This window comes from Cibotium barometz, chromosome 30 (assembly GCF_041138505.1).
Source record: "Cibotium barometz isolate CiBa-2024 chromosome 30, ASM4113850v1, whole genome shotgun sequence".
NCBI classification, from domain to species: Eukaryota; Viridiplantae; Streptophyta; class Polypodiopsida; order Cyatheales; family Cibotiaceae; genus Cibotium; species Cibotium barometz.
The window spans coordinates 52,524,865-52,543,389 of NC_141075.1; the positions used below are offsets into that span (position 1 = coordinate 52,524,865).

General features: G+C 40.7%; 2 pseudogenes; both read right to left on the reverse strand.

Moving 5' to 3' along the window:
* Positions 1–14,579: 14,579 nt before the first annotated feature.
* LOC147621645 (18S ribosomal RNA) lies at positions 14,580–15,503 on the reverse strand (annotated as a pseudogene; the record flags this gene model as incomplete).
* Positions 15,504–17,382: 1,879 nt separating this feature from the next.
* Positions 17,383–18,166, reverse strand: LOC147621646 (25S ribosomal RNA; annotated as a pseudogene; the record flags this gene model as incomplete).
* Between the last annotated feature and the right edge of the window lie 359 nt (positions 18,167–18,525).

Consider the following 18,525-nt stretch of genomic DNA (forward strand, 5'->3'; position numbering starts at 1 on the left):
CGCGGGCGATGCACGTAGAACAGAGATCTTTGCGCCATTGTAGAGTGGCAAAGGAGGTAGTTTTTGCATGGTCTGCTCTTCTTTGTCGGCTTCTGATCGTGGAAATTCTGTCGTATACACGGAATCCACGTCATTGTGTCCACCATTGTGGGCCTCATCCATGTTGTAAAAAATGCATCCAACATTTCTCCCATGTGTTCATTCTCTGCCATGCTTGTCTTTCTCCATTTATCTCCATCTTTGTCATCGCATCCCTAGCTGTCCTCTTCTGTCCACGAGATGTGGACGGCGCAATGTCATGTGGATCGGCTGGCCAAACCATGTGACTAGAAGCGTAGGTTTTGTAGTTGATCCAATGCAAACAGTCCATATTCTTGAACGTGTGCAGTACAAATCCGTTGTTTACGAAAGATCTGATACTTTCATTGAGTGCAAGGACACGCCATGCTTTCTTCAGGATCCAAAGATGCCATCTGATATGCGTTTGGACAACTCTCCCTCCATATCTCTCTCTCTTTACCTCTCTTCTATAATTTCTAGGTCTCTTCACTTGTCAAAAAAAACGGGCAGAGTTTCCTTTGGGAAGACTTAAAAAAAAAAACCTACCACCCCTCCGAGGCACCCACATTGGTTTTAAGGCACGTGATTTAAAATAAAAACAAGAAGCCACCCACTTCGGGCACCCACAGGGTTTTAAGGTGCCATATAACAAAAACCATTTCTGTCTCTCTCTCGCTCACTCTTGCTCTCTCTCTAATGATACGTACATACATACGTATGCATATAAGTATGTATGTGTATGTGTTAACGTATTTTAGGTATGTATGTATGTGTGTATGTAAGTTTACACATTTTACGTATGTATGTATGTATTTTAATTTTTGAGCCATAGGTATGTATGTATGTATGTAGACATGCACGTATACATGTATGTATGTATCTATGTATATACATATGTATGTATGTATGTATGTAGATGTAGGTATCCATGTATGTATGTATTTATGTACGTATGTATGTATGTATCTATGTAAGTATGTATTTATATATGTATTTATGTATGTACGTATCTATGTATGTATCTATGTAAGTATGCATTTTATGAATGTAGGTATGTATCTATGTATATATTTTATGTATGTAAGTATGTATCTATGTATGTATGTGCATGTGTACATGTGTATGTGAATGTGTATGTATCCATGTATATGTGAATGTGTATGTGAGTGAATGTGGGTACATATATGTCCACATGTATGTGTGCATGTGAATGAGTATGTGTGCATGTATATGTGAATGGGTATATGGATGTGAATATGTGAATGAGTATGTGAGTATGTGAGTACATGTGTATGTGTCCATGTATATGTGAATGTGTATGTGAGTGAATGTGGGTACATATATGTCCACATGTATGTGTGCATGTGAATGAGTATGTGAGTATGTGAGTATATGTTTATGTGCATGTGAATGTGTGTATGTGTATGTGCATGTGTGTATGTGTATGTGAATGTGCATGTATGATCATATAAATTTAATTAATTGTATTAAAAATTTAAAATTAAGACAACATAATCTTAAATTATTCAATTCAAAATAATAAACTAAATGTTTCAAAAGAAAACCCTAAATTTGATTTATGAAAATTTTAATTTAACATAATCCTAAGTTTAATTTTAAAAACCCTAATTTTAAACCTAATTAAAAAACCCTAATCTTAAACCCTAAATGTGTGGAGAGTGGAGAGAGAGAGAGGGAGAGAGAGAGAGAGAGAGAGGAGAAGGAAGAGACAAATAAGAGAAAGAGAGAGAGAACGAAGAGAGAAAGAAGAGGGAGAGAGAAAGCAAGGAGAGAGAAGAGAAAGAGAGAGAGAGAGAGAGAGAGAGAGAGAGAGAGAGAGAGGGGGTGCTCATGTGAGAGAGTGAAGGGAAGGAGAGCAGGGCACCGACCTGCTGTTTTGACTTCCCTGCTGTTTCGACTTATTTGCGCGCGTTCTCAAGAATGAGGATGTGCGTGGCCAAAAATTTTCTTTTCCTCCCCAGAAGAGCGTTGGTAATATCATCGGTATTTGCGTCTATATTACCGTCGGTATTTGCATCGGTATAAGTGTTGGTATCAGCGTCGGTATGCGTTTTTTGACGCACATACCGACGCACATACCGATGCCGTATGAAATCATCGGTAATAGTAGCGTCGGTATTCCTTGGAGTTGTAGTAGCGAGAATGCTTCAATTATTAGTCATTTGAATGAGTTCAACCAAATCTATTCGCAATTATTGTCCCAAAAGTTATTGTTTGGTGAGGGCTATATTCCTCTTGTATTCTTTACCTCCCTCTTGGGACACATTCGGGATTTCCATCAGTAACTCGGCACCGGAAGGTACATTAAAGTTTGACAGCGTGGTGGTAGTTTGTTGTCTGAGGAAACCAACCGCAAGAGCATGGAACATGCTAGTGGTGGCACCACCCTCAATGTCCAACGTGGTAGGGCAAGGTCGAGGGGGAAGTCTCAAGAATGTGGTAATTCTCGTAGCAAATCCCGTTCACGTAAAAATGTGGAGTGCTATCATTGTGGTAAGAAAGGGCATGTTAGAAAACAATGCCGTGTGTGGAAAAAGGAGCAAAAGAATGCTAAGGGCAAGACACCCATAAGTGATGACAAGAAACCGTCCTCTAGTGTCAAGATTGAAGAGGTGAATGTGGTCACTCGTGATGAGGGTGACATTATCTCTATGTCAAAGCTTCCCGCTAGTCTTTTAGTTGCATCGGACTATGTGTTGAATCAAGATTGGATCTTGGATTCGGGTGCTTCTTTCCATGTGACACCGCATCGTGAATGGTTCTCTCCCTGTGAGAGTGGAAAGTGTGGATGCGTGCACCTTGGAAATGGTTATGCTTGCGACATTGAAGGTGCGGGGAGTATTAAGCTTGAATTTCCAAATGTCACGTCCTTTATGCTCAAGAATGTGCGCCATGTGCCTAAGTTGACAAAAAGTTTGATCTCGGCCGATCAACTTGATGATAGTGGACACAAGGTCATCTTTGGAGATGGGTCTTGGAAGATCCAATGTGGTTCACTTATCATAGCGAGAGGTCCTAAGTGTGGTACCTTGTATCCCATCCATGTAACTTCCATTAAGGATCATGTTGTGGTCGTAATCAAACCGCCAAATGTTGCTTTGTGGCATGCACACATGGGTCAAAAAGGAATGGAAACACTCTCGCGTTTGGGTTATGTACTGGGTTATGTGCCGTCTTTCAATTTTTCTAGTTTTGATATGTGTGAACATTGTGTTTATGGTAAAACATGTCCAAACCAAACATAAGAGGCAACTAAACCACAAGAAACTTGACTCTTTAGAGCTTGTTCATAGCGATGTATGTGGTCCCATGCCCACTCGTTCTATGGGTGGTGCATTATTTTTCATTACCTTCATAGATAATGCAACGCGTAAGGTGTGGGTTTTTCCCATGGCTAGGAAAAGTGATGCCTTTCAAGTGTTCACAAAATGGTTGCCCTTTGTGGAAACACAAATAGCAAAGAAACTTAAATGTCTACATACAGACAATGGTGGAGATTCGAGAATATGTGTAAGATTCCTCCCAGCCTCTCAGGATGTCCAGTATCTTCCGCTGTAGTCAAATCCCTCTTCAGAAATATAAAGGATCTTGTTTCTACCTACTATTTTGGCCTAGAGAGAGAAAATATTCTAGAGAGAGATTATTCAGATTTTGAATATTTTTGGATAGAAAAATATCTCTTTGTATTTAAATAAGTTCCCCTGAAACAGAAGTTCAAAAAGATTTTCAGAAGGTGCATTAGAAATCAAGTATAATCTGTACAAGAGGCTAGGGGTCAAGATTTTTTCGAAAATTTAAATTAAGGTTCCTATGGACCAATAAGATTCATCCAAATGTAGGGAGGAGATAAATGGAAGAAAAAAAGAAAAATCCCTCAAAAATAATTAAATACTCACATAAGATGAAGAGTTGACTAAGGACAAGGTTAATAGTTAAAAAAGAGAGATATTTAGAAGAAATGATGCATTTTTGACACCTCAGTATGGGGGAATTCCCCTCATGAAGGAGGCACCTATTTCACTTGTGTGGGAGAGTTTTAAACTCCCAAATAATGAGATATTTTTATCTCTCCTCTCTCCTGTTTCAACTAGATCCAAAAAGTGAGCTAAACTGACCTAAAAATGGTCAAAAATTGACCATACTGATCTGGAAAATTCTAGAATCAGTTTGCTTGGTTAGAGGCTCACTTTTTCCTATAAATAGAAGCCTCCCCCTTTGTTGAAGCTTAATAGTGTTTTTTGCACTGTTACCCTGCTTCTCCCAAGAGCCAAATACTGTGAATTTACTCATAATTCATTAGTTTTTGACCTTTTCCTCTTCTAAAGATTGGTGGTCACTCTTGTTTCAAACAAGAGTAGATCCCTTAAACCATCAAGCCAAAGGAAAGCTCTCAACTTCTCCTTGTAAGTTGGAGATTCTTCTCTTTTCTATTTCATTTTATGGTTTTTATGATTTTTGTCTTCTCTAAAATGATTATGATGTTATGCCTCATTGAAAAAAGGCATTCCCCTCTCTTCTTTAGTAAATCCAACCATTCTTTATCCTAGATGAATGATTATTGGATAAAATCAAGTTTTTCATAATGTTTCTCTTAAATAAGTAGAAAATGTTTACATTAGAATGATTTAAATACTCTTAGTGAAATTCTAATTAATTTTAGAGAGTTAAAAATTAAAAAATGGTCAGCCATACAAAGGAGGTTATGGCAAAATTTTCTAAAATTGTGTAAAATAAGTTTTACTTTTTTTTTAAATTCAAAAAGAGTAATTCCCATCGTATATGTATTCTTAAAGTGTTATTTTTCATCCTAGGTATAGAAAAATGCATACTAAAAATATTTTATTAAAAAAGTGTTACTTTCTTTAGAATTAAATTCTATGCATGCATAAAGAATTTTATTTTTAATTCAAAAGAGTTATTTTCATCAATTTTGATTTTATGCATAAATAGATGCATAAAGAATTTTATTTTTATTCCAAAAGAGTTATTCTTATCAATTTTGATTTTATGCATAGAAAGATGCATAAAGAATTTTATTTTTAATTCAGAAGAGTTATTTTCATCAATTTTGATTTTATGCATAGAAAGATGCATAAAGAATTTTACTTTTAATCCAAAAGAGTTATTTGCATCAATTTTGATTTTATGCATAAATATATGCATATAGAATTTTACTTTTAATCCAAAAGAGTTATTCTTATCAATTTTGATTTTATGCATAAATAGATGCATAAAGAATTTTTTTTAAATTCCAAAAGAGTTATTCTTATCAATTTTGATTTTAGGCATAGAAAGATGCATAAAGAATTTTATTTTTAATTCAAAAGAGTTATTTTCATCAATTTTGATTTTATGCATATAGAAAGATGCATAAAGAATTTTATTCTTAATTTAAAAGAGTTATTTTTGTCAATTTTGATTTTATGCATAAAGAATTTTACTTTTAATCCAAAAGAGTTATTCTTATCAATTTTGATTTTATGCATAGAAAGATGCATAAAAGATTTATTTTTATTTCGAAAGTATTATTTTCATTGAAATTGAATTTATGCATAGATAGATGCATAAAAGATTTATTTTTATTTTGAAAGTGTTATTCTCATTAAAATGGAATTTATGCATAGTAAAATGCATAAAAGGTTTATTTTAATTTGAAAGTGTTATTTTCCTTAAAATTGAATTTATGCATAAATAGATGTATAAAAGGATTTTTATAAAAGTGTTATTCCTACTAAAGTTGTCTTTATGTCTAATTAGATGCGTAAAGAATCTTTATATCAAAAATTAGAATTGTCTTACATTCTATAAATAGATGTGATAGGAATCAGATAAATGTAAATGGATAAATGGATGTGATCTCTTGTGAATCGTGATATGAATGAATAATAAGGGATGTGAATGAATGACGACATGTGAATTGGGATGAATGGATGATGTGGTTTGATGTGTGAATGATGTAGATTAATGTGGATGGATGTATAGATGATGTGGTTTGATGTGTGAATGATGTGGATTGATGTAGATGGATGATGTGGTTTGATGTATGAATGATGTAGATTAATGTGGATGTGGATGTGGATGTGGATGTATGAATGTGGATGTGGAAATAGATGTGTGGATGTATGAATGTAGATGTGGATGTGGATGTATGAATGTGAATGTGGATGTGGATGTATGAATGTGAATGGGGATGTGGATGTGGATGTGGAAATGGATGTATGGATGTGGATGTGGATGTGGATGTTGATGTATGAATGTGGATGTGGATGTATGGATGTGGATATGGATGTGTATGTATGAATGCGGATGTATGGATGTGGATGTACGAATGTGGATGTGTATGTGGAATAATGAATGCGAATGTGTATGTGAAATATGATGTGACGTCGATATGAGTGAATGGATGAGATATGATGACATGTGAATTGGGATGTGAATAAATGATATGTGATGTGAATGAATTTGATGTGATGAGATGAAAAATGATGTGATTGGATGAGAATGAGTACACATATGAATGGAATGTGAAATAAGTAATGTGGACTGATGAGAGGGATAATGTGAAAAGACGAGAGTTCATTATAGAAACTGTATTTGTGACCTGTTTGTAAATGACTGTTTTATGTCAAGAATGCTGGGGTAGCATTTTGATCGTCTTGTGAATGAGGTCGTGGAGATCTATCTGTTAAAGTTGCAACTGCTGAGACGGAGAGTCAATGGAGGACGTCTTGCGTAGCAAGGTCCGTCGAGGTCTTGACCAGCCTTGGTTTGATTGAAATGGTGAGCTTCCGGTATAGTGGATGAGGGACCAAGGAAGCAGCCTATGAGTGAAGCGCTAGGTGACCTGCGAAGGATCCTAGAGGGTGCTGACCATACGGTGCTCGGGCTCTGGGTCACCGAAGATACCCACAAGTACGTCGGGGAAGATATAAGAATGGCCCGACAAGTAGCAAGCAATGCCAACGCCAATGGGCAAATGATCCCTACCGATCTAGTGGCTAGGGACATTGAAGCCATGCTTCGAAAGTCCCAACCTGGTCACTTCAATGGTGAAGGGACAGAGGTTGGCCAAAAACTGGAGGAATGGGTTGAAAAGATGGAAGATTACTTTGATCTCGCCCAGTCCACTGAAGAAAATAAAGCTATTATGGGGTGTTTCAAGCTTGAAGAGTCGGCCAAGTTATGGGCCAAGTTATAGTGGAGAAACCATTGCCTTGAGAACGGTATCAATAAAGCTGAAGTCACTTGGGAATATCTTCGAGATGCTCTCAAGGCAAACTATCAGAATAGAACCCACCAGATTGAGAGGCTAAATGATTTTCTTGATTGTCAACAAGAGGGCAAGACTTTGGAAGCATTCTATCAAGAATTCCTTAAGTTTCTAAAATACGCCATGACCCAAGAAGCCAAGATGGCACGGTTTGTGTCCCTTAACTCACCTCTCAAGGAAAGGCTTCAGTCTCTACGTCTCACAACTTTTACAGACGTATTGGATGCTAGACATTCGGAGATCAATCAAACAAGGAAGAAGGTTATTAACCAAGTCGGTAATAGCCTTAATCCTAGGAGGAAGGTATTAAAGAGGAAGGCACCTCAAGTTGAATCATCCTCCAAGAAGGTTATTAACCAAGTCGGTAATAGCCTTAATCCTAGGAGGAAGGTATTAAAGAGGAAGGCACCTCAAGTTGAATCATCCTCCAAGAATGAGCTTCCACCCCTCCTGCAACATAAGGCATTTAAAAGAAAACCTTTGCCTTAACTGCATGGAGCCAGGGCATAGGTGGAGAAGCTACCCTCTACTCTTCAACGCAGCCAAGCTACCCTCTACTCGTCAACGTAGCCAAGCAATTTTTGAACCCTTTCGGCCAACAAGGACTGTCTGATTCAACTAGCTCCCGAATCCTAGACCTCAAAATAACCCCCAAGGTGCTTTCAACCAAGGAAACTTTCAAGGGGTAGCCAACAAGCCACCTCCATGCATCGTCAAGCCAAACGCAAAAATTCCCCAAGCTCGAAGGGAAAACCCAGAGGGAACCCTCCAAATGTCCCAAGATAGAGGGTGAACCAAATGTATGCCGAAGAGGAAGGAGTACTGATGGGTCGCATCCATGTGGCTATTGAGCACCAAGGGGAGAATCGGCAATTTTCTGTCCTTTAGACCCCAACAGAATATGAGGGTAAGAAGTTCACCCTTTTAAAAGATTCTAATAGTACCCATTCTTTTATATCCCCTAGATGCATTCACACTCTCAGCTTGCCTGAAGTTCATGCACCGCATCTAGCAGTGGAATTAGCTATACTGGGAAAATAGCTAAGACAACAACTTCAGTAGGAGAACCAAAGTTTGCCCTAGGAAAAGAGGAGACTTGTGCTAAATTTAGGATCCTACCCTTAGGTGTGTATGATGGCATGGGATGGATTGGCTAGTAAAACATAATGTTATCCTTCAGTGTGAACAATTGCTTACATTTACAAATAAGCTAGGAAATCAAGTTACCATAAGTGGGGAAAGGGGTGAACCCACTCTTTAACTTGTAAGCTTCACTAAACTTGCCAAAGCCATTAGGAAGAAGGAAATGGTTTTTTCTCTAAAGCTTAATCCATCAAAGTCAAAAGCAGAAGAACAAGGACCTAGTTGGCTTGAGGAATTTAAAGATGTATTCCTTGAAGAACTCACCGAGCTCCCACCCAAGAGAGAGGTAGACCATGCAATTGAGCTTGTCCCTGGAGCACAACCAATAGCAAGGAGGCCCTATAAAATGTCTATTCTAGAAGAAATTGATTTGAAGGAGCAACTTACTCAACTCATAGATCAAGGCTTCATCTGCCCCACCAGTGTATCTCCTTGGAGTGCTCCAATCTTATTCAATAAGAAGAAGGACGGAACACTACGTTTGTGTGTTTACTATTGTGGGTTAAATCAAACAACAATCAAGAACAAGTATCCTATCCCAAGGATAGACGAATTGCTTTATAGACTCCACGGGTCAAAGGTATACACAAAGATTGACCTGAAGTCCCAAATTAGAATCAAGGAGGAGCACATTGCAAAAACAGGCTTTAATACCCGATATGGGCACTATGAGTTCACCATCATACCCTTTGGGCTCACAAATGTTCCAGCTACATTCAACTGCAGATGTGTTCCGAAGCCAACTGGATAGGTTTGTACTCGTATTCTTTGATGACATCTTGGTGTATTCAAAGAATGAAGAAGAACACGAGCAGCATGTATGATGTGTTTTACAACTGCTCTGGGTACATCACTTGTATGCAAAAAGAAGCAAGTGTGTCTTCTTCACCGATAAAGTGGAGTATCTTGGGTTCATAGTGTCCAAGGATGGGGTTTCCACCACTGACCCCTCCAAGATCAAAGCAGTCTCTGAGTGGCCTCAACCAAAGAATGCATGAGAGATTCGTGGGTTTCTTGGACTTTCAGGATGGTATTGCATGTTCATAAAAGACTATGCGGCCATAGCTAGCCCGATGACTTTCTTACTGAAGAACATGAACTTTGTGTGGACAAAGGAGGCAAAATAGAGTTTTGCCAAGCTAAAAATGGCTTTAACTTTTGCTCTAGTTCTAAGTTTGCCGGATTTCTCCAAGACCTTCATTATGACCAAACCGACGCAAGTATTATAGCTATCAGTAGAGTCTTGGAGCAAGAAGGAAGACCCATGGCTTTTGAATCAAGAAAGCTTTGGGATAATGAGAAAAACTTAGAACTACTTGTAGTTGTACATGCCTTCAAAATGTGGCGTCATTATCTCCTTGGGAATGAATTCACACTTCGTACAGATGATAAGAGAGAGCCTCAAGTGGATATACACCAAGCCAGAGATCTTAATATGTGACAAAGAAGGTGGATGGAGCTTATACAAGAGGATAATTTCAAAATCGAGTACCATGCAGGTAAACAAAATGTAGTAGCTGATGCCTTGAGTAGAAAGTGTAACCTTGCAGCAATCTCAATGTTACGCACTTCTCGCATTGAGGAGGTGAAAGAGGCAATGGGAATGGACCCTCAACTCCAGAAGGTGCTCCAAATCTTATCTCTGGAAGATAAGACTCCTGAGCAAGAGAAATCTGTAAGAGATTACCACCTTATTGATGGGGTTGCCTATTTCAAGGATCGCCTATGCATCCCAAATGATAGATCCTTAAAAACAAAAATTATGTCAGAAGCTCATGATATACCCATAGCAGAATATCTAGATTACATAAAAACCTACAACTCTGTCCGCCCCATCAAGGATTCTTTTGGCACGGGATGAAGCGTGATATCTTAACCTATGTGACAAGATGCTTGGTCTCAAAAGGTCAATGCTGAGTGAGTTCATTATCCTAGGAAGCTGCGCCCTCTTGACATCCCACAAATGAATTTGGAATGTATCTCAATGGATTTTGTCACAGGTTTACCAAAAAGTCAAGGGTACGATACTATCTTTGTCGTAGTTGACATGCTCACAAAGATGGCCCACTTGTTACCCATACGAATGGAGTATAGTGCGAAAGAAGTAGCCATGGTATTCATGAAGGGCATATTTGTTTACCATGGGCTACCAAGGCGCATGGTTTTGGATAGAGACTCAAAATTCACAAGCAAGTTTTGGAAGACTCTTTTTGAAGCTTTGGGGACAAAGTTATCCCTTAGCATAGCTTATTACCCTCAGACAGATGGCCAAACAGAAAGGGTCAACCAAGTAATCGAAGACATGCTTAGGTCTTATTGCATGCGCGAACCAAGTAAATGGGTAAGATACTTATACTTGGTGGAATTTGCCTATAATTCTTCCTATCATAGAAGTATTGATATAACACCCTTCAAGGCTATGTATGGGCAAGAGTGCCTCATGCCTCTTAGGTGGACTAATCCTATGATTAGAGTCTAAGCATAAAAAGAAATGTTAGAGAAGATGCAACAACAGGTAGACCTTATACGGCAAGACATCAAGGTGGATCAGGATCGTCAAAAGAACTATGCCGACCTCAAGCACATCCAAAGGACATTTGAACAAGGAGATATGGTTTTCCTTCGAATCAAACCAAAGAAAAGTTCCTTGACTTTTGGGAAATTCAAGAAGCTAACACCATGCTATAGTGGGCCATATGCAATCACCAAGAAGGTCAGATCAAGCTTACGAACTAAGGTCCACAATGTATTTCATGTAAACCTTCTCAAGAGGTATGTACCAGATCCCACCCACATCTTTGATGATACCCAACTTTTGGTATCCAAGGATGGGACCTTAAACTTCCAGCCTGAGGCTGTCCTTCAAACTCGGGCAAGGGTGCTTTGAAATAGAACAATGAATGAATACCTAGTCAAATGGCTCGGTTACCCTGAGGAAGATGCTACGTGGAAAAAGGAAGTTGACTTGATTAGAGATTACCCAGATCTCATGTCGAGGTGAGGACAACTCGAATTCTTCAAGTTGGGGAGGATATAAGGTCCCTAGGCCAGAGTTGTAATTTTTTATAAAGAAGAAAACACTTTTTAAATCTCTCTCTCTCTCTCTCTCTCTCTCTCTCTCTCATATTCATATATATATACATATACGTAGACATATACATATACATACATACATATATATACCTATATATACATACATACATACATACATACATATAAACATACATACACACACACACACACACACACACATATACATACATATAAGCATACATACATACATACATACATACATAAATATATACATGTACATACATACATACATACATACATACATATATATACATACATGTACATATGTAGATACACATACATATACATACATATATATATACATACATATATATAGATATACATATATACATGCATACATACATATACATACATACATATACATATACATATTTATGTACATATATACACATTTATGCATACATATACATATACATATTTATGTACATTTTATGTACATAAATATACATATACATATACATATTTATGTACATTTTATGTACATAAATATACATATACATATACATACATACATATACATATACATATTTATGTACATTTTATGTACATATATACACATTTATGCATACATATACATATGCATATACATATACATATATACGTGAATACACACACACACACACACACACACACATAGATATACATACATATACATGTCGGAAACTCATGTTCATATGGTTGTACAGGTTGGCTACATAACATATATTTTAATAAATATTATATATTTTTTGTATATTTTATATTATTTAAATATGAACCTTTTTATTTATGTAAAGTTAACTCACATTAATAATTCCAAATAGCATTTTTGGCATGTCCGACTTCTACATGTAGCAGGTATATATAGAGCATCTAGATATCCAATACAGGTATGTAAGCCATAGTATAATATACACTTTTTTGGTGAATAATTACACATGTATGTTTCACATCTCTCTTTCACATTCTCACATGGTATCAAAGGAAGACAATTGAGAGTTCACCAACTCAAAAATGCAACTTTGGTGTTTTTTGCATTTTTCAGAGGTAAAAAATGCAGCCTTGCATTTTTGCAGGTTAAAGCGCAATATTATGCTCTGGTGGGGTCTACATAAGCAAAATATTGGTGTTTTCTTCTTTTCACCCTCCTCTCCCTCTACTTCATCTTTTTACAGGCTTCTATGACCAAAAATGCAACTTTGCATTTTTGCAACATAGTTTTGCATTTTCGGGTGCTTTCTCATTTTAGCCCTCCTAAAAGCTGATTTTTAGTTGTCTACAAGGTCTGCCTCATTATCAACAAGCTACTCCAACTACATTTATGAAACACACTTGTATTATTAGTCACCAAAAATTGTATATATTACATTGTTGCTTGTGCCTTCATGTTTGTCCTTGATGCTCTTTATATAGTTGCTACATGTAGAAGTCAATTATGCCAAAAATGCTATCTAGAATTATTAATGTGAGTTTGCATAGATACTAAGGTTGATATTTAAATAATATAACATATGCAAAAAATATATAGTATATATATTGTGTAGCTAACCTATAGAGCCATATGGAGATGACTTTCCAACACCTCCTCTTTAGCTCCATATGAAGGGTCTAATATCGTAAAAGATAATCAAGAGTATGTTAAGGTAGAGACTTTTTGAAAAGATCTGAAATATTGTCTTTTGTATAGCAATAAAGGAACTAAACTCTACCTATAGGAATCTAATCACATACAAAATGAAAATGTATGTCAATATACTTGGTTTTGTCTCAAACCACCAAATTTTGTGGCAGTGCTATAGCACTCTGAGAATTTGAGAAAATTACTATTGAAGAAGTCGGGGTATACTTTATATGGTGAAGAATCTGTTGTTGTAGCCATAAATATTTGGAAGTTGCATCAAGATAAGACCTATATTTTGCTTCTATGAATAGGATCTAACCTGTTGCTTTTGAGATTTCTATGAAATAAGTTCTAATCCAATCATAAACTAATAGCTTGATGTAGAACGTTGTGTAACAACGCAACCTGCCCAATAAAGCCGACCAAAGTATCTCCATCCACATAATTGACTCCATAATCAAGAGTGCCATGAAGAAACCTTAATGCAGCTTGCTTATGAGAGTTACATGGTTATAAAGAGAACTGAGTGAGTGGAATTAAAGCATAACAAATATCAGGATGTGTGTTGACCAATTAAGGAAAATAACAAATAAATTGTTGTCTCGATACTCTGTAGAATCCACCTCAAGAGAATCATCATCCTTTGATAACTTGGCACTTGGATCCATTGGACAAGAAATACGAGCACATTGTGTCATGCCAAACTTATGTAATATCTTCATTGTATATTTTCTTTGGGAAATAAAGATTTCAAAAGGAAATTGCTAAACTTCCATACTTAGAAAATAGTGCGGTAGTCCAAGATCTATCATGGTAAAATTTGTCATAAGTTGAAATTTGGCCCATGTGATAAGATTTGATGAAGAGCCTGTAATGATGAGATCATCCATATAAAGTATCAAAATGCATATAACATCATCCTCTACTAGGAGAACATAAAGCTTTGAATCTACAAAAGGTTGTGTAAACTTCAATGAATGAAGACATCCATCAATCTTCTGTAAACTTCAATGAATGAAGACATCCATCAATCTTCTGATACCAAGCTCAAGGTGCCTATCATAGAGAGCCCTCTTAAGAAGATATACAAAGTGTTCAAAACCTTCGATGACAAATCCTTCCGACTAGTACTCCACATAAACTTGCTCTTCTAAATCTCCATTGAGAAAATCTGACTTAACATCCATTTGAAAAACAAGCCAGGCATATTGAGCTACTATAGCAAGAACCACTCAAATAGTAGAATGTCAAGCTATAGGAGCAAAATTTTCATGAAAATCCTTGCCTTCCTTTTGAGCATATCCTTTTGCAAACGAGATGAGCTTTATGTTTGTCATGAAAACCATCTAAATGAAACTTGACCTTGGAAAGTCACTTAAGAGACCAATCACCTTCTGATCAAGAGGTCGTGGAAACAACTGCCATGAATTATTCTCCTCGATAGATTGAAGTTTTGCTTTCATACTCCGATTGTCCCGAAGACCAACACAATAGGACGAGAGTCCTATCACGTTATTCCATGCTAATGTATTCAGAGCATAGGCTTGCTTTGAGCACTCTAATTTTTTCAAAGTAACATCGTCGAATCTGCATCCCAGCTAGCAAAGGCTAGGAGCGCGTCCGCGACAGAAAGGGCAGAGTGACCAGTGAAGGGGCGGACCTCTCACCCCACCCCGAGATCCAAGTACGAGCTTTTTAACTGCAACAACATTAATATACGCTATTGGAGCTGGAATTACCGTGGCTACTGGCACCAGACTTGCCCTCCAATGTATCCTCGTTAAGGGATTTAGATTGTACTCATTCCAATTACCAGACTTAAAAAGGCCCAGTATTGTTATTTATTGTCACTACCTCCCCATGTCAGGATTGGGTAATTTGTGCACCTGCTGCCTGCCTTCCTTGGATGTGGTAGCCATTTCTCAGGCTCCCTCTCCGGAATGGAACCCTAATTCTCCGTCACCCATCACCACCATGGTAGGCCTCTATCCTACCATCGAAAGTTGATAGGGCAGAAATTTGAATGAAGCATCGCCAGCGCCGAGGCCGTGCGATTCGGGAAGTTATCATGATTCACCACATTACCGGGCAAGCCCGCATCCGCCTTTTATCTAATAAATGCATCCCTTTTTAGAAGTCGGGAGTTGGTGCACGTATTAGCTCTAGAACTACTACGGTTATCCGAGTAGCAAGGTACCATCTATAATTGATTTAATGAGCCATTCGCAGTTTCACAGTACAAGAGAGTTTATACTTATACATGCATGGCTTAATATTTGAGACAAGCATATGACTATTGGGAGGATCAACTAGGTAGCTATCCTCGGTAACACAAGGGCACGAAGGCCGTGTGCTCCGACTCCGCACACTCAACGCATGGCCACGGGGCAAAGCGCTCCTTCTTAGGCACCCGAACGAAAAGGGACCGGGGAGGAGGGACACACCGGTTACGGGCAACGGCACGCACATGCAAGACAATCGAGCATCGGTTGCGGGCCAACGTGCGGGGACGCGCGTGACGCAACGGCTCGTGAAGAGGCACGGGATGCCACACGGAGGCACCCAGGCCACCAACGCTCGACAAAATGGCACAAAGCAAGATGCCACACAGAAGCACGACGTTGACGCGACCCCTTTTGTCGATGTAAAAACGAACGGGGGGAGAGAGGTGGGTCAGGGCATGGGGAGCAGCTCCTTCTTCTCGCGAGCATGACGCCACCGGCCCGACGAGCTCGAGGGTCATGATGCTTCCAACGCCGTCCACATCGTCTTGCATGGAACATTCCGAGACCGAGATGAGGTGAGGGGGCGGAGGCGACGGTCGAAGTGGTCCCAATGTCTCACCACCACGAGCACGGCCCCATCGAGGGCGACGAGCCGCCCGCCGGGAGATCATCCCGTTGAGTCGGCCATCGCTTGTTTCTCGTCTTGGCACACCGAGTTCATGACCTTCTGTATTGGTACAAGCCGCACACTTACGCACGACAGGCGATGCCGCCATTTACCTTGATCGCGTCGCGTCTCGAAACGGGAACTTACTGGCAGCGGGGCACCGGCCCGAGACACGACTCTCCGCCTCTCATTGCGTACTAGTGTAGGCACTGACGGTCACCCTGGCACGCCGAGTCCCGTGAGTCCCATGCGGCTAAAGGCAAGCCAAGCCATTCGACGGAGGGTGGGTAGACACTCGCCGAAGGGGGGAGAAATGCCCCGCATCTTCGAGGGGGGTGCGGAGACCAAATGCCTCACCTCACCCTTCCCTCGCTCCGCGGTCCGCCCCGTTCCCGTCTCAAGCGAGCACCACCACCCATATAGAGGCAAAATTTTCGGCGCACGGGCTAGCACACCTCGAGAGCACCACACCCCTTCAGATAGAAATCCCAAGGGGGGGTGCTTCAGGCCGTGACGGCACTGCGCGGGGGGGTGCGGGGGGTGTGTGACGACGGGGGGGCCATGGGGCCCGAGGAGCTCGGGGGTCACGACACTTCCAACGCCGTCCACATCGTCTTGCATGGAACATTCCGAGACCAAGACGAGGTGAGGAGGTGGAGGCGACGGTCAAAGTGGTCCCAACGTCTCACCCCAAGCACGGCCCCGTCGTCGAGGGCGACGAGCCGTCCCGCCGGGAGATCATCCCGTTGAGTGGGCCATCCCTCGTTTCTCGTCTTGGCACATCGAGTTCATGACCTTCTGTGTTGGTACAAGCCGCACACTTACGCACGACGGGGGTGATGCTGCCATTTACCTTGATCGCGTCGCGTCCCGGGTGTGGCGCGGTGGCGCGGAATCGAGGTGTTCGGGCGGCACGACACTGGGGTGTGAGGGCACGGCACCGTGGGGGCCGGGGGGTATTCGGGTGTGGTAGCACGGGGGTTGGGGTGTGAGGGCACGGCTCGGTGGGAGCCGAGGGGCGTGAGGACACGCTCACGGGGGGGGTTCGGGCACGGCTCCGTAGGGGAGCGGGGGGCGTGAGGGCACGGCTCTGGGGGGCGGGCCCGGGGGTTGTGATAGCGGGGGCCGGTGTGACGGGGGGGGCATGGGCCGGGGGGGGCACGGCTAGGGTTGTAAGGCCACAGCTCCGCGGGCAGCAGGTGGGCATGGCTCCATGGGGGGGCCGACGAGGGGGGGGGCACGGCACTGCGGTGTCAGGCCACGGCTCTGTGTGACGGGGGCTCGAGGGGGCACCACACCGGGGTGTGAGGGCACGGCTATGCAGGCGGGGGCCCGGGGGGGAGGCACAGAACCAGGGTGTGAGGATAATCGTACACATGGTAGCTTCGCGCCACTGGCTTTTCAACCAAGCGCAATGACCAATTATGTGAATCAACGATTCCTCTCGTACTAAGTTGAATTACTATTGCGGCACCGCTCAATTAGTAGGGTAAAACTAACCTATCTCACGACCGTCTAAACCCAACTTAGGTTCCCTATTGGTGGTGGGTGAACAATCCAACACTTGGCGAATTCTACTTCGCAATGATAGGAAGAGCCGACATCGAAGGATCAAAAAGCAACATCGCCATGAACGCTTGGCTGCCACAAGCCAGTTATCCCTGTGGTAACTTTTCTGACACCTCTAGCTTCAAATTTCGAGAAAGACTAAAGGATAGATAGGCCATGCTTTCACAGTTTGTATTCGTACTAAAAATCAAAATCAAATGAGCTTTTACCCTTTTGTTCCACACGAGATTTCTGTTCTCGTTGAGCTCATCTTAGGACACCTGCGTTATCTTTTAACAGATGTGCCACCCCAGCCAAACTCCCCACCTGACAATGTCTTCCGCCTGAATCGACGGGCGAGCGCACCTTAAGACCAGAAGCAGGGGCCAAGCCCCGCCTCCACCTCACGGAGTAAGTAAAATAACGTTAAAAGTAGTGGTATTTCACTTGCACCAAAGGCTCCCACTTATTCTACACCTCTCAAGTCATTTCACAAAGTCGGACTAGCTCAACAGGGTCTTCTTTCCCCGCTGATTTTTCCAAGCCCGTTCCCTTGGCTGTGGTTTCGCTAGATAGTAGATAGGGACAGTGGGAATCTCGTTAATCCATTCATGCGTACTTCCTACAAGCTGTTGATTCCGAAAGGGGGGGCGAAAAGGCTTCGACCGAGTTCATCTATTGGCACATACACCAAGCCATCTTATTAAGTCAGAGATCTCATGAAGGAGGATAGAGGTGCTTTTACAAGATTTTTTGATGCTAGGTGTTTTAGAAATGAAAGGAGAAGTTATTAGTTATATCAACTTTAAAACTCCCAATCATCTAGAGCAAAGTTAGCTTCGTCAAGGATTTCTCCTCAAGCTCCTTAGATCATTGTCTTCTTCTTGATAGTGTTCAT